This window comes from Dreissena polymorpha, chromosome 1, assembly GCF_020536995.1.
Source record: "Dreissena polymorpha isolate Duluth1 chromosome 1, UMN_Dpol_1.0, whole genome shotgun sequence".
Taxonomy (NCBI): Eukaryota; Metazoa; Mollusca; class Bivalvia; order Myida; family Dreissenidae; genus Dreissena; species Dreissena polymorpha.
Genome location: NC_068355.1, coordinates 77,796,467 through 77,810,256, shown reverse-complemented (window position 1 = coordinate 77,810,256; position 13,790 = coordinate 77,796,467). Strand labels below are relative to the sequence as shown.

Below are 13,790 nucleotides of genomic sequence, written 5' to 3'. Positions count from 1 at the left end.
ACCATTGAATTGCTTACGTAAAGCCGTTCTGTCAATATAAGGGAATTAACTGACAGCTATAGGGATACCAGTTTTATTAAAAATTGTTACAACAATCGATGGCGAGAGATTAAAGCAGGATATGTGGTGAGTTAACTGTAAACTTAGACTACCGGGTTCCTGCTGTGAAGAAAACGTTTTATAGTTTTCGAACAATTAAATGACTTATTGTTTCCTTCTTTCTGACAAAACCCAGCTGCTGGCAAATAAAACAACTGATTTACATAAATATATCACTTTTATGATTAACGAAATTAAGTTCCTACTTCTCTGTTAAAATGCTCTTAACCCATTTATGCCTAGCGTCTAGAAAAAAGGCCTTGGCATACAGCGTAGACCCAGATGAGACCCCGCATGGTGAGGCGTCTCATCAGGGTCTGCGCTGTTTGCTTAAGGGCATTTCTGTAAGAAATAATCTAAATATAGAAATAATTATACTAGAAATCCTTAATTTTGGAAATAAATTGATACAATTTAGAAGGACGGGATAGTCCACTAGGCATAAATGGGTAAAGGTAAGGATCGAATATACACAAACCAATATCCGACAAATGCATTCTTAGTTATATCATTTTGCAACTATCAAACGTGTTTGGACACATTGCATGGAGGAAACACATACTAATACAATAAATAACCGAGTGTTTTTGTTGTATTATGGCCTTTGTGTTCTTAATGTGACATTAACATTTGAGCAAGTGGCAGAGTTGTGCGGGAAACGCCGTCTCCACGAGTGAATCCAATTTAAAATAAGTAGAAAATTGATTAATTTACGGTCTGGACAAGTTTTTAGGACGTACATACGAACGGGCAGATACATTGTTTTGACTATTACTTTTTCGGGGCCGTGAAAGTTGGCAATATAAAAAACTGGATAGCTGCTATAGAAGCATAATCATGTTTAAGAATTCAGTTCTAACAACTACCCCATACAAATTAAAAAAATAAGCAAATAGCGTTTACTTTAAAATTAAGCTTATAGTATTTTCTTTAAAATCCTTCCAACAATTATATCTTATATAGTCTTTTTTAAACTCGAATAGCATTTATATCATACATGTTCTGTAGTTGGACTGAATTTGTTTAATTGTAAGATTACACATTCACATAGGTTGCAGACAGTCGGTAAGCATACAGGCTGGCAGGCAGATGGGCGGGGGTCAGCCAGGCTGGAAGTTTGGCAGGCAGATAGGCTTGCTGGCAGGCAAGCAAAGAGGCTTGCTGGCAGGCAGACAGATGGGCTTGCTGGCGGGCAGGCAGGCAGATGGGCTTGCCGGCAGGCAGGCAGGAAAGCATTAAGACAAACACGGGATGCTTTTAAGACTTACGATAGTACATCGTCTTGAAACTTTAATGTAAACAGTTCATTCTGCACGTTACTTCGCTTAACAAAAGTTTTAACGCACCGATGACTAAATATTGCGGTAATTTTAATTATGAAGAAGTAATGTATTATAATTTCGCATTGTGAAACAAAACATGACTTTACAACCAGGTATTTTATGAAAATTATATGACCTGACCTATTGCCAACCATGGATGGTTTTGTGTTTGAGAAAGATGACGAAATACGATAAACGTAAAGATGGTTAGATATATATTGACCACATATCCCCAGGTAATCGACCAACATCGCTTTATGTGACCTGACCTATCTTTACCACATATACCCAGGTAATGGAACAACATTGCTTAACTTTTCATGATCAATAAAAACCACATATGCCCAGGTAATGGAGCAAAATGGTTTTACGTGGCCTGACCAATATTTATCACATATACCCAGGTAATGGAACAACACCTTTGTCGTGACATGACCTATTTGTTAACCACATAAACCCAACAGTTCCAGTGATTTTTGTTTTCATGGAAGGTGGAAGTTTTCCTAGGTTTTTACTACATTTCAATATATGATGCAATACACTCACGTTGCAAAGTCGTAAAACAGTGTTATACTTAAACCATGGTCTATAGTTGTGCGTTATCATTCGAAGCCACGTTCGCGCACATCCGTCTGCTTCTTGTTTGACCATGTGGATTATTTTAAGAATATTTCTTACTAATGAATAATTCATGAGCCATCACACTGGTACCGTTTTCAATTCTACACGTTATTTCGACAAATTAAATGACGCGTGTTAAAATTTTCTATGTCAACCCATTTTTGACGAGCATGTAAAAGAAAAGTGTAACTTAATTGGATGCACAAATAGTTATGGCAAGGATTTTGTGTAGGCCGTCTTCCTGAATACAAAACTGTGACTACGGAATATATAGTAAGCGCAATGGTTGATACACGCGCTTCTCGCCTAGGCTACCTTGGTTTAATCCCGCAAAGATGCGAGTTGTGGAGATGGTCATCATACCGGTTTTCCTCCGGGTACTTCCCCCACAACAAAGGACCACATCAAAAGAAATCGTGCCGTAATTACTGGAAATATCTGGAAATTATCGATATGATTAAAAATTCGTCGACAAACTTTCGGTAGTCTAGTAAGCTAATGAGGTAGGATACATACATGTCCATGTCCGTTCAAATAAACACTGTTTGATATTTAATGTTTCATTTTTCAATAATGTTAATTTTTAACGTGGAGACATCTCAATGTTTATCTTGTGCATTGTCCAATTAAAACTGTTCAATGAATAAAAAATTAAATGTTCAAACTGTAAAATATACATTTACTTTTATTTTTAAATCGCATACACAACTTTGTCACAACCCTCACACTAAAGTTACAGACCATATTTTGCAAATCAGTATGTGCTTAGAAGCCTTAGGTACGGTATGGAAAGACAACCCCTGCCTGTTGCAGCAGACGACAAATGCTATATAGAGTTTCTGCTAGGTAAGATAACCACCACATTTGCCTGTTTATAGTTCACCACTGGTACACTGCAGTGGGTTTGTATGACTAATAGTGTTTAACAGCTTGTAAGACGAGATTTGCCAGTCTAGTGTTTATCATTGAAATCTGTACACATTGGCTGCTATCAGGGAAAACGGGGCTTAATGCATGTCAAATAAGATTAGCCAGTGCATACTGATTAGCCTGTGCAATGCATACAAGCTAATCAAGGACGACATTTTACAACAGCGAACCCCTACAATGCCTTCAGCGCTTTGATTTTACAAAGGTGAATGCTAGAGTATATTAATTTGCAATAGTAACTTAAACAAGGTGCCTGTATCACGTGGCTTTTTCGGCTATGTGTGGGACAATCGGATGTCAATAAACCATCGGTTCAGGTAACGTTTTTGATAATTTCTTCATTAATTCAAAACCATTTAAAAAAAAACAGAAACGAGTGCCCAGTCATTGTCATAATACACAACTGTGTTAAGTTTGTGTACAATAATTTCAGTATTTTTTCCGAAAAGTGCAACCGCGTGTTTGAAAACACACAAAGTGAAATGCTATGTGTGGTATTTATTTTATTCAATAAACAATAAAAACGCTTATTATAATATTGTCGAAGGTTTAAAAAATAGGACGGACATTGTAATTCTTCATAGAGAAGCTACATAAATTGTATGTTTGCACAAATACATCTGATTCGGAGTCTGTGTATAAAAATGTAATAATGCTATGTGTGGGACACATTTTTGAAATGCTATGTGTGGTATACAAGAATTTTCCCGTCAGTTCTGCATTTAATCTGAACACAGTTTTGTAAGAATCTAGAACAAATACTTCAGTCTGTTCCGAAAATATATCAAATTAACCAAATGTTACATGATGGAATACTGAAGTAATTGTGTATTGTTTAAACAATTTATGTTTAACTCAACATAAATTTTTAATAAAACATACTGTGTAATTTTTATCCAATCAATTGTCTTTTAAACAAACATGTTATGTTATAATATAATATTTTCTTTTTTTGACTTCTTGACTTTAAAGGGATCTTTTCACGCTTTGGTAAATTGACAAAATTGAAAAAAGTTGTTTCAGATTCGTAAGTTTTCGTTTTAGATATGATATTTGTGAGGAAACAGTAATACTGAACATTAACCATGCTCTAATATAGCCATTATATGCATCTTTTGACGATTTTAAAACCTAAAAATTATAAAGCGTTGCAACGCGAAACGATTGAATAATTTGGAGAGTTCTGTTTTTGTCGTTAAATTTTGTGAAACTACGAAGATTGCTTATATAAGGAATAAAATACATACAGTATGAGTACTCGGCGGAATAGCTCAGTAGGCTAAAGCGTTTTTACTTCAGGACTCTGGCAGGACTCCAGGGGTCACTGGTTCGAAACCTGCTCCGGGCAATGTTCTTTTCCTTTTTTTAATTTTTTTCTTGATTTTTTACTGGAGCTTTTACGATCCAATGTTTACATTTATCAATATAAAGCTTTTAATGAATAAGTTAAAAAAATGCCAAAATCTGTGAAAAGGCCCCTTTAAATAAATATCATGATTGATATTTCTGCCTGATTATTAAATTCGTTTCAATTATAAATGAATGACAAAGAAAGTAAAAGCACTTGCTTTATAATGGGTTTTACCTCTGTTGTTTTGCAGACTTGACAAGGATTAGTCGAAGGTTGTGTAACGCTTTTAAGATGCGAAGCTGTTTAAGAATTACATGAACACCATCAAACCACACGGAAGTTGTTATGCGGCAAGTTAATTATCAAAACCACAGTGACAGAGACAGGGACCCAGCTTCATTCTGTGATGTTTACGGATAGCTATTTAAACTAACTATGCAAACATACCATTTAATATGTATTTTGGCATAATCAAAACAAACTATGTATTGATAGTTGTGTATAATTATGGGTTTTGCATCTATGTTATTAATGAAATTGATTAGATGAATATAAAATCCGAGTATGTATGTTAATCAAAGCGCTGAAGGCACTGAAGATGTTCGCTATTGCATAATTTAACACGCATTTCATTTTTGAAAATCATTCGCAACTTTAAAATGAACACACGCCATTCAACTTTATAAAGTGTGTGTCATAGCGCACGGGTCGAATTTTGTGTGCACTTTTTATCATCCTTATTATTTCATAGAAATAACTAAGACAAAATAAAAACAACATGCTTTTTGGAAGTTCTGAAAGCATAGAAAGTATGATGAAAATGGTTATGAGAACTTAATATAAAGAAAATGTGCAGTCACCATCATATTAAAGGAATATTTTTCTAATATCAAATGACTATCTCACCAAGAATATAAATTCATAATGAAAGTTCCGTGTACAAAACTTTTGATTTTTGACGCCATATACAAATTCAAAATATACAATAATCTTCGTATCTTGTATATGGAGGAATAAAAGTATATAAACATTGATGTTTATGCTTTACTTGTTACCCAAGCAGTTCACACGGTGTCAACAACGCTAACATAAAGATAGGTATAGAGCACTAATGCGCTTTTAGGCGTAGCTGTTTCAGTTTTCATCTTTGTGACTTTTAACGCCAACAGACACGCATGCATATTTTCGAATATTTAATAAGCTGATTCGAGATACAACCTCTGAATTTTTACTACATCACTGCGTATGTGCTCAATTCAAAGGATGTAGCACTGTTCAGTGTAAGGAATTCCGGACTTCTCTCTGTATGCTCAAACGACACAAATTGTGGCCCTGTTACAATTACGCGTTACAATCCATCTCGCAGAATTTCACTTTCGCCTCCAAGATGAGAAAACAATCATTAGCGAAATAGTATAGTGTCACGATAAGAGAAAATCGTTTAATTATCATACCACAAAGTTTGCCGTACTTGGTCAGCACGTCTGGAAATCATTCCTTAATGTGTGGATAGGCTGCCATTATTAACAAGTTTGCTATTTTGAATTCAATTTTGTATCAGAAAGCATTGTTCTTAAATGTGGCATTTTCAATTCGCAATGAGATTTGTAATGACCCTCGTCATGCGAAAATGGGTCTTATTCCATATGCGCCCATCATATAAATAGCCCACTCAGCTATCCCTCCTTCTGGTAAGGAGAAACATAACATATTGAGTGATTTTAAAGCGAACAGCATCGCCTATGGCCTGACTGCGCAAAAGCACATGTTGGGTTTAACAAACGCTTGCCGAAACGCATAAGACCCATTTTCGCATGACGGCGCTATTGACGTGTGATTTAAATGTGTCGAAAGAAAACTGCGTTTAAATCAAATATAAACATACGATATATCTCGATAGTGAAGAAAGATACTCATAACAAGGCATATGAGGACACATATGAAGTGCTCTCCCGTAGTATATTTTTTATTTACTCACACTAATGTGTGGTTTGACAATGCTAACACACATTTCATGCGGCGAATATGCAGCTTACAATTGTAAAAACACAACACAAAAGTTTAACTTTTGTTTAATTGTATTTAATTATTTAGAAAAGTAAATTGCTAACTTTATTTCAAAGTCAGCGTATACGCCGACTACATTTTAAAAAGACATTTATTGTTATAAATATATTTAATATAATATATTTAGTTGTTTTCGGTTTTAGCGATTATAAAGCATTTTCGAGGTTGCCTTAAGTATGCCTGTAGTAATTGATGAACTCATATCCAACTGTCTATGTATTGAGAACTGTGAATATAAACAAGCTAAATCCTTCTACTAACCTTCTACTTTTGCGTTGCTAGCACCCGTAAATACAAAAAATCGCCGCTATCTGTTCAGAACCAAAGAACGTTTTTAGAAATACCCGCTGTAGTAGCATGAACGAGGTTATGAAACAGGTCATTCGTATTATTATTATAAATTGTTTGTTATATTCGGGTTTAGCGATCATGAAACATTTTTTTTGTCTATCGTATCGCTGAAGTTATTGTTGAACTTATGTTCAACGTTTTATAAATTGAGAATATAAATAAGCGTCAACTTTTTCCCGAATCTCTCAATTTACGACCTGTACTACGTCATCGAGTTGTATGTGAGAGCGTAACCTATTGCGTTGTTATAACCCGTAAACTTTCCTTTGTTTATCGACAGGCGCATCTATTAATAGCCTCATATCATGAATGCCAAAATACCCACGAAAAAAGAACCACGTGACCAAATAGGACGCTAAATGCAAATACCATGCGACTACGATTTTTATTATCGCTCCGCAATTCCTTTGAAGCCGGAGCCTTGTGGTTGCTATTACGTAAAGAATTGACCCCTAACTGAAGTAAGCAAAGGAAACGCAGCACCCGATTGACCCATTCCTTCTATGTGCGAAGGCAGATTGAATTTTACTAATGTATGGTTTGCCTATTATAACACACATTATAATGCGGTAAATATGCGACTAACAAGTAAAAAACACAATAATTAAACTTTTGTTTTGAATTTAGTTATTTAGAAACCAAAATTCCAAACCTTATTTCAAAACAGCAAGACTACATTTTTTAGAGAATATTCTTGTTATAAGTAAATGTTTTTTTAACAGTTTCAGCGATAATAAAACATTTTTTATGTTGTCTATCGTATCCCTGTAATAATTGTTGAACTCGTGGTCAACGTATTATTAATTGAGACCTGTGAACATAAACAAGCGTAACCTTATACAAGTGCGTTATTCTCACCCGGACTCCCCTTTGTTTATCGCCAGCCGCAGAGTTATGAATGAGCTGAGCGAAAATACTACGCCACGCAGACGCAGCAGAAAGTGGACTATTTTAATCATTCATAAACAATCTCCTCCGCGACACGTACAATACGATCATTGTTTATTGATTCTTTTCTATAAAACACCGTTCGACAATATTTAATGTAACACGATATTAATATAATGTTTTCATTTGTGAATGCACATAATTGGAGAACTCAAACCTCTTGAATAAATCATACAACTCATTCTTGCGCGGATACGCAAGCGGGTATTGGGTTAATCATACCTAGGCCGTACCGAGCTGAATTTCACATCAAGCACTTTGGACGGTCGCGGTCGATTTTTGTAAAATATGTACCATTTTGTTGAGAAAGGTTGCCTCGTGACGAAAAATGGCCAACATAAACATCAACTACAAGAAAACACTTCTCGAACTCGTAGAAATGCTAGGTCGGCTTTCGTCTGACCGAATAGGAATTTATCAACTAACAACAAAGATTTGTCTTTTTGTCCACACCAAACACTAATATAATCGTTATGTTTGAATGTTCAATCGTGTACGATGATCCGTCCTTCACCTTACGCTATTTATCAAAATATTGGTTCCGCGCCTCAGAGTTACCGAATACCTGAAACCGAGAACCTTATTTACAATGAGCGTCTGATCGACATGGAGCTGGACTCGAAATAGCCGATAAACAATTCCCGATTTACAACGATTTTGACGTTATAACGCAAACAAAATGACAAATCTTAGGTTTAAGTTGATAAACTCGTATTTGTTTATTGTACTAATGTGGATTATGTTCGGTAGCTTTACTCTTGTAAAAATCGGCACTGAATGTTCGGTCAGACGAGAGCCGACCTAGCATTTCAACGAGTTCGAGAAGTGTTTGTTTTTTTAGTTTATGTTGGAAAGTAGCCGTTCGTGGTCATTTTTCGTCACGAGGCAATCTTTCCCAACAAAATGGTACATAGTATACGAAAATCGACCGCCATTTAGGCACTTACCGGCTAAAAAATGTTGATGTAGGTGATTTTCCTGTGTCAAGAGATACCTACCTTATATTATTTTATTATTTATATATATATATATATATATATATATATATATATATATATATATATATATATATATATACCTACCTAATATATATATATATATATATATATATATATATATATATATATATATATATATATATATATATATATATATTACACCATATTTTTTTGGTCAAAATATTAAAAATGTTGTTTTATGACATATTGATAGTTTTTAAGTTCCTTGGGCACGCGCCCAACACCTGTGGCTACTACTAATGACTATTTGAACCCTAACACCTGTTGACTTGAAAATGCGTTGTATAAATGTTGAATTGTGATTCGTCAACTTGTATTCTGTACAATAGTATAGTGTACACTTGATAAATGCTGACTTGTAGCAGATTACTAAAACCGATTGTACAACTTAGAAAATATTCAACATGCTAATTTAGTTTGTCATCAACCTACTTTCAGATGGATCTATTTTCTTTTTTAGCTCGGCTGTTTTCGGAGAAAATCCGGGGTATTGTCAAAGCCAGCTCGTCGTGTCGTGTCCCAAACCTTAACATTTTGTTAACCTTTTGAACATTTGCTCACAAATTTGAGTGCTTCCACCTACAGCTTTTAAACTTCATATACAGATGCACCTTGAAAAGTTCTACACATACCACCCATTTTCGGGTCACTAGGTAAAAGGTCAAGGTCACTGTGACCTGTAATATAAAACTTTAATAAAGACTCTTAAATCAAAGTGCTTCCACCTGCAACTTTGAAACTTCATATGTAGATGTATCTTGATGAGTTCTACACGCAACACCCTTTTAAGGCCACTAGGTCAAAGGTCAAGGTCACTGTGACTTTTATATAAAGCTTTAACATAGGCTCTAAAATCAAATTGCTTCCACCTACAACTTTGAAACTTCATATGTAGATGCATCTTGATGAGTTCTACACGCCATGCCCACTTTTTGGGTCACTAGGTCAAAGGTCAATGTCACTGTAAAACTTTAACATTAACCTTAACATTGGCTCTGAAATCAAAGTGCTTCCACCTACAACTTTGAAACTTCATATGAAGATGCACCTTGATGAGTTCTACAGCCACACCCATTTTTGGGTTACTAGGTCAAAGGTCAAGGTCACTGTTACCTCTTATAAAACTTTAACATAGGCTAAAAATCAACGTGCTTCCACCTACAACTTTGAAACTACACGCCAAGCCCATTTTTGGGTCACTAGATCAAAGGCGAAGGTCACTGTGACCTAAACAAAATCTTCAAACTTTCATTTATTCAGAACTGCACCCGCAGCAGAGCGTTGGCACCCGTTATGCGGTGCACTTATTTAATATTATGACAACAATATAAGGTATATGAAGATGTAGACTTTATATATGCATCTCATTTTCCGATCTGTAGTTTAAGAAGATACGTGTTTGATTTTAAACATTTAAACATTTAGTAGAATCGGAACATACAACATTTTACACATTAAAATTGTACAAAACAGATATTAAACTATTGCATTTTAAAATCCTTTGTTAAACAAATGAGCTGAATATTCAAAACCTGCAACATTTCTGGTGATAAATAATATTGGCGGTCTTTCCCTTACATACTGAAGGATCCCATCAACTTCGAAATACACACATATCGTAATTACTCTAAGTTTTCGGACACTCTAAGTTTTTGGACACCGTCTTTTTTGGAAAAAAGAATTATTTTGTGAGACTCTTAATTTTCGGACATACGGTTTTCGTCCATTATTAATGTCTCGACATTTTCGGACAGTATATTTTACCGCGCTTTTCTATAGACTTAGGTCCTCTTTTCGCCTATCTTGTGACACTTGGATCATTGTTTTTTTACAACGGGATTATGGTCATAAAACCTTGCAGATTCATACCTGGGGGCCATGAACTATTACATTCGCATAATTTGGTAAATAACCATGTATACGGGTAGAAAGTAATGGATTCACACAACAGCGTTTGAAACAGTGTCGTCCTAATTAGGAAGCAGAATGTTTTTACGATTTTTTTCTATATGATTTCATGCAAGAGATTGGAAAGCTGTGAAGTTGTATTTATTTTTAAGCAGAAAAAGAGTTAATCACAAGATAATTATTGTACATTGATTAATTACATTTATTTCAACATAATTATAATTCGGACACATTAATTTTTGTCGCTAAATTTTCGGACACATGTAATTTTTGAACATTTTAAGGTATCTAAATATTCGGACAAGAAAAATATAATTATTTTTAAGTATCCGAAAACGTAAAGGTATTAAGGTACATCCCGTGCGTTTCGACAGTGGTTTTTCTAGCGCACTTGAACTTACATCTTTGGAGTTCGAATACACACATCCTGTGCGGACTACACATGCTTATTTGGGAAGACTCTTTAAGCACATGGATTAAACCCGTTTTCACGGAGCACGGCCCAATTGCTTTGTTACAAAAGAGGGCCAACGGCTATTAGGACATCACCCGATACCCGAAGGTAAATAACTGTTCTGAGTAATGTTTCCCCACCCTAGCATATTTTGTCAATAGTACCAAAAATCTCTTTTGGAATGGACTTTTGTAATATTTACAACGCAACGTTTCACTAAAGACAAATAAGGAAAACACCCCGCTATCTTGAAACCAAATTTTCTACATGACCATAACATTTTCGAACTAGGCCTAGATATCATTACAAGAAACACTCATGAAGAATGTACAAAACATATGACTTCTAGGAAATTCACACGGTAATACCATAGACATATAAGGATTATCGCTCCACCCGGCAATGTTTTTCAAAGGACCGTAACCAAGTTTGAACTCGGCTGAGATATCATTAGCCAAATTTTCAGAGCAAGTGTCATGATAATTGGGAAAAACCGTGACTTGTTCAGGATTTACAACAGCCATATCAGGAAAACTGCCCAGCACCCTGGTCCTGGCGCTTATGTTTTTCAAGAAAATGGAACCATTTTCGAACTCGTGCAAGACACAATTAGAACAAATGTTCTGAGCAAATTCCATGACAACTAGACACACATATTACTTCTGTAGTATTTACGCGGTATTACTACATACATATAAGGCAAACTGACCCGCTCCGCCAATTTTAATGGACCAAAATCATTTTTGAATACGGCTAAGACACCATCAGAACAAATGTTATGAGCAAGTGTCATGATAATTGGGCAAAAAAGCGACTTCTTGTCTGTTCACAAGGTTTCCCTACAGCCGGATAAGGAAAACTGCCCTACTAATGGCAGCGACATATTTCATAAGACCGGAAACATTTTCGAACTCGGCTGATATATCATTACAAAATACTTCCAAGGCAAGGTTCGTGATTACTGGACAACATGTGATTCTATAGAGCGCAGATCACGCAAGAGGTTGTGCTCGTGAAAAGAATAAGTTGTACCATTTTTATCGCGAACGTTTTCCAAAAACTGTGTTACAAATTAATAGTGGACATATCAAACTTCTATCGTAAGTAGTTGGACGTCTTTATTACTACATTCGAGTGTTGAAATTGATCAATCATCAGCCACCTGGTACCGAAGGTTAAGTTCATTGGGATAACTTTTTTTCCTTTTGTCCGAGTAAAGTATACTAATTTTGCCGAATTTTTCAATGGTGTGCAAATAGAATTATTAAAACTATCGGTTTTTGCAAGCTTCTGCCCAAAAATCTAGTTAGTAAGCAAATGTTTGGCTAAAATATAAACTTCGTCGTGTACGGCGAATAGAACCTGATGTGTACGGCGTATAGCAAAATAAAATTAAATTGTGTACGGCGAATATTTTCGAGTTTGTAAGGGAAAATAAATGAAAATTTCGCAAATACTTTACCATCTTGATATAAAACAAATAAGTACAATTATATTCTTTACGATGAGACCGTTTATGGCCAAAGAATACGTCTGATGCATTGTTTATATTTAAAAAAAAAATTTTTAATTACGGGCACCTGCTACATCGATCGACCATTGTTCAGTCCGCATTTTAGTTTAATACGATTCTAGTGTATTTCATCTTAGTTATGTTTTAAAATCATGATGGATAAAAAATTTACTTACAAGTGGATTCCAATCAGGATTTGATATACAACTCGTGTTATTATTGGAACTCGGCTGACTTTCTGTTCACAGCGTTGTAGCGTTCAACCGCAAACGCACATGGCGTCGCCATTGTTTAAATTTCAGCACATGTGCTGTGTTTGCGTATTAATGAAGGGCAAAAACAAAGTTTAAAATTTACATCTTTATAAGGGCAAAGACCCGACTTTAAGAATATATATGTATCTTTAAAAAATATTTTCTTAAAATCATTTAAATTTGCGACAACTTTGGGGCTTATTTTCTCTGTCACCAGTTAGGATCGTGCAAAGATTTAAGTATATTTTTGTAGACCAATCACATACGAGTCTAAACATGTACAAATCATTAATATTCATGAAAGTTATTTGACCCGGAAAAAGGAATAAACAAGTACGTATTAAAAAAGCGCGTCTAAAAATAAAAAGATGGCGATCTGTAAGATTAATAAGATAATCTGACTTAACTTCTGTTTTTGCAAGGCATCAGCAATGGATACTTTAATGAAAATATATTAATTGGAAAGCAAATTTAATGCGTATTAATGTCAATATAATTTCATTTAGATTTAAAATCTAATAATGAAGAGTTAATTAATTTTCTGGGATGACTATATCAATTATTGGATATTCCCCACTGACCAGCTGATAAGCATCTTGTCTGCTGGGGTTGCTAACCGTATTCAAAATTCGGTTTGCATTTGCATATAAATGTACTGGTTTCTCCTCTTTAGCATAATATTGTGGATATAATTTATTTTAAAAAGCGAAACAAGTGTAACGTGTTCCCGCGGTGTATGTTTGGATCATAAATCAGAACGAGTTTTCGCCTGAAAATGGTATATGCAACATTCAAGGGAATGTTTTCACTATACTATTAATTTGATTATTATCAGTTATCAGACTAGTGTTAAAATGGCAAAACGCTGCAACTACTCGCCGTACATGACTTTAACTATTCACCGTTCACGACATTTGCCATAAACAACTTTTCGCCGTACATTACAGTTATTT

At 34.9% G+C, this 13,790-nt stretch overlaps 1 protein-coding gene across 2 annotated transcripts in view; it reads right to left on the bottom strand.

The window, feature by feature from the left end:
* Positions 1 to 13,790, bottom strand: part of LOC127836523 (beta-adrenergic receptor kinase 2-like) — a 417,424-nt gene that overhangs the window by 241,214 nt on the left and 162,420 nt on the right. The gene's annotated exons all lie outside the window — the stretch shown is intronic.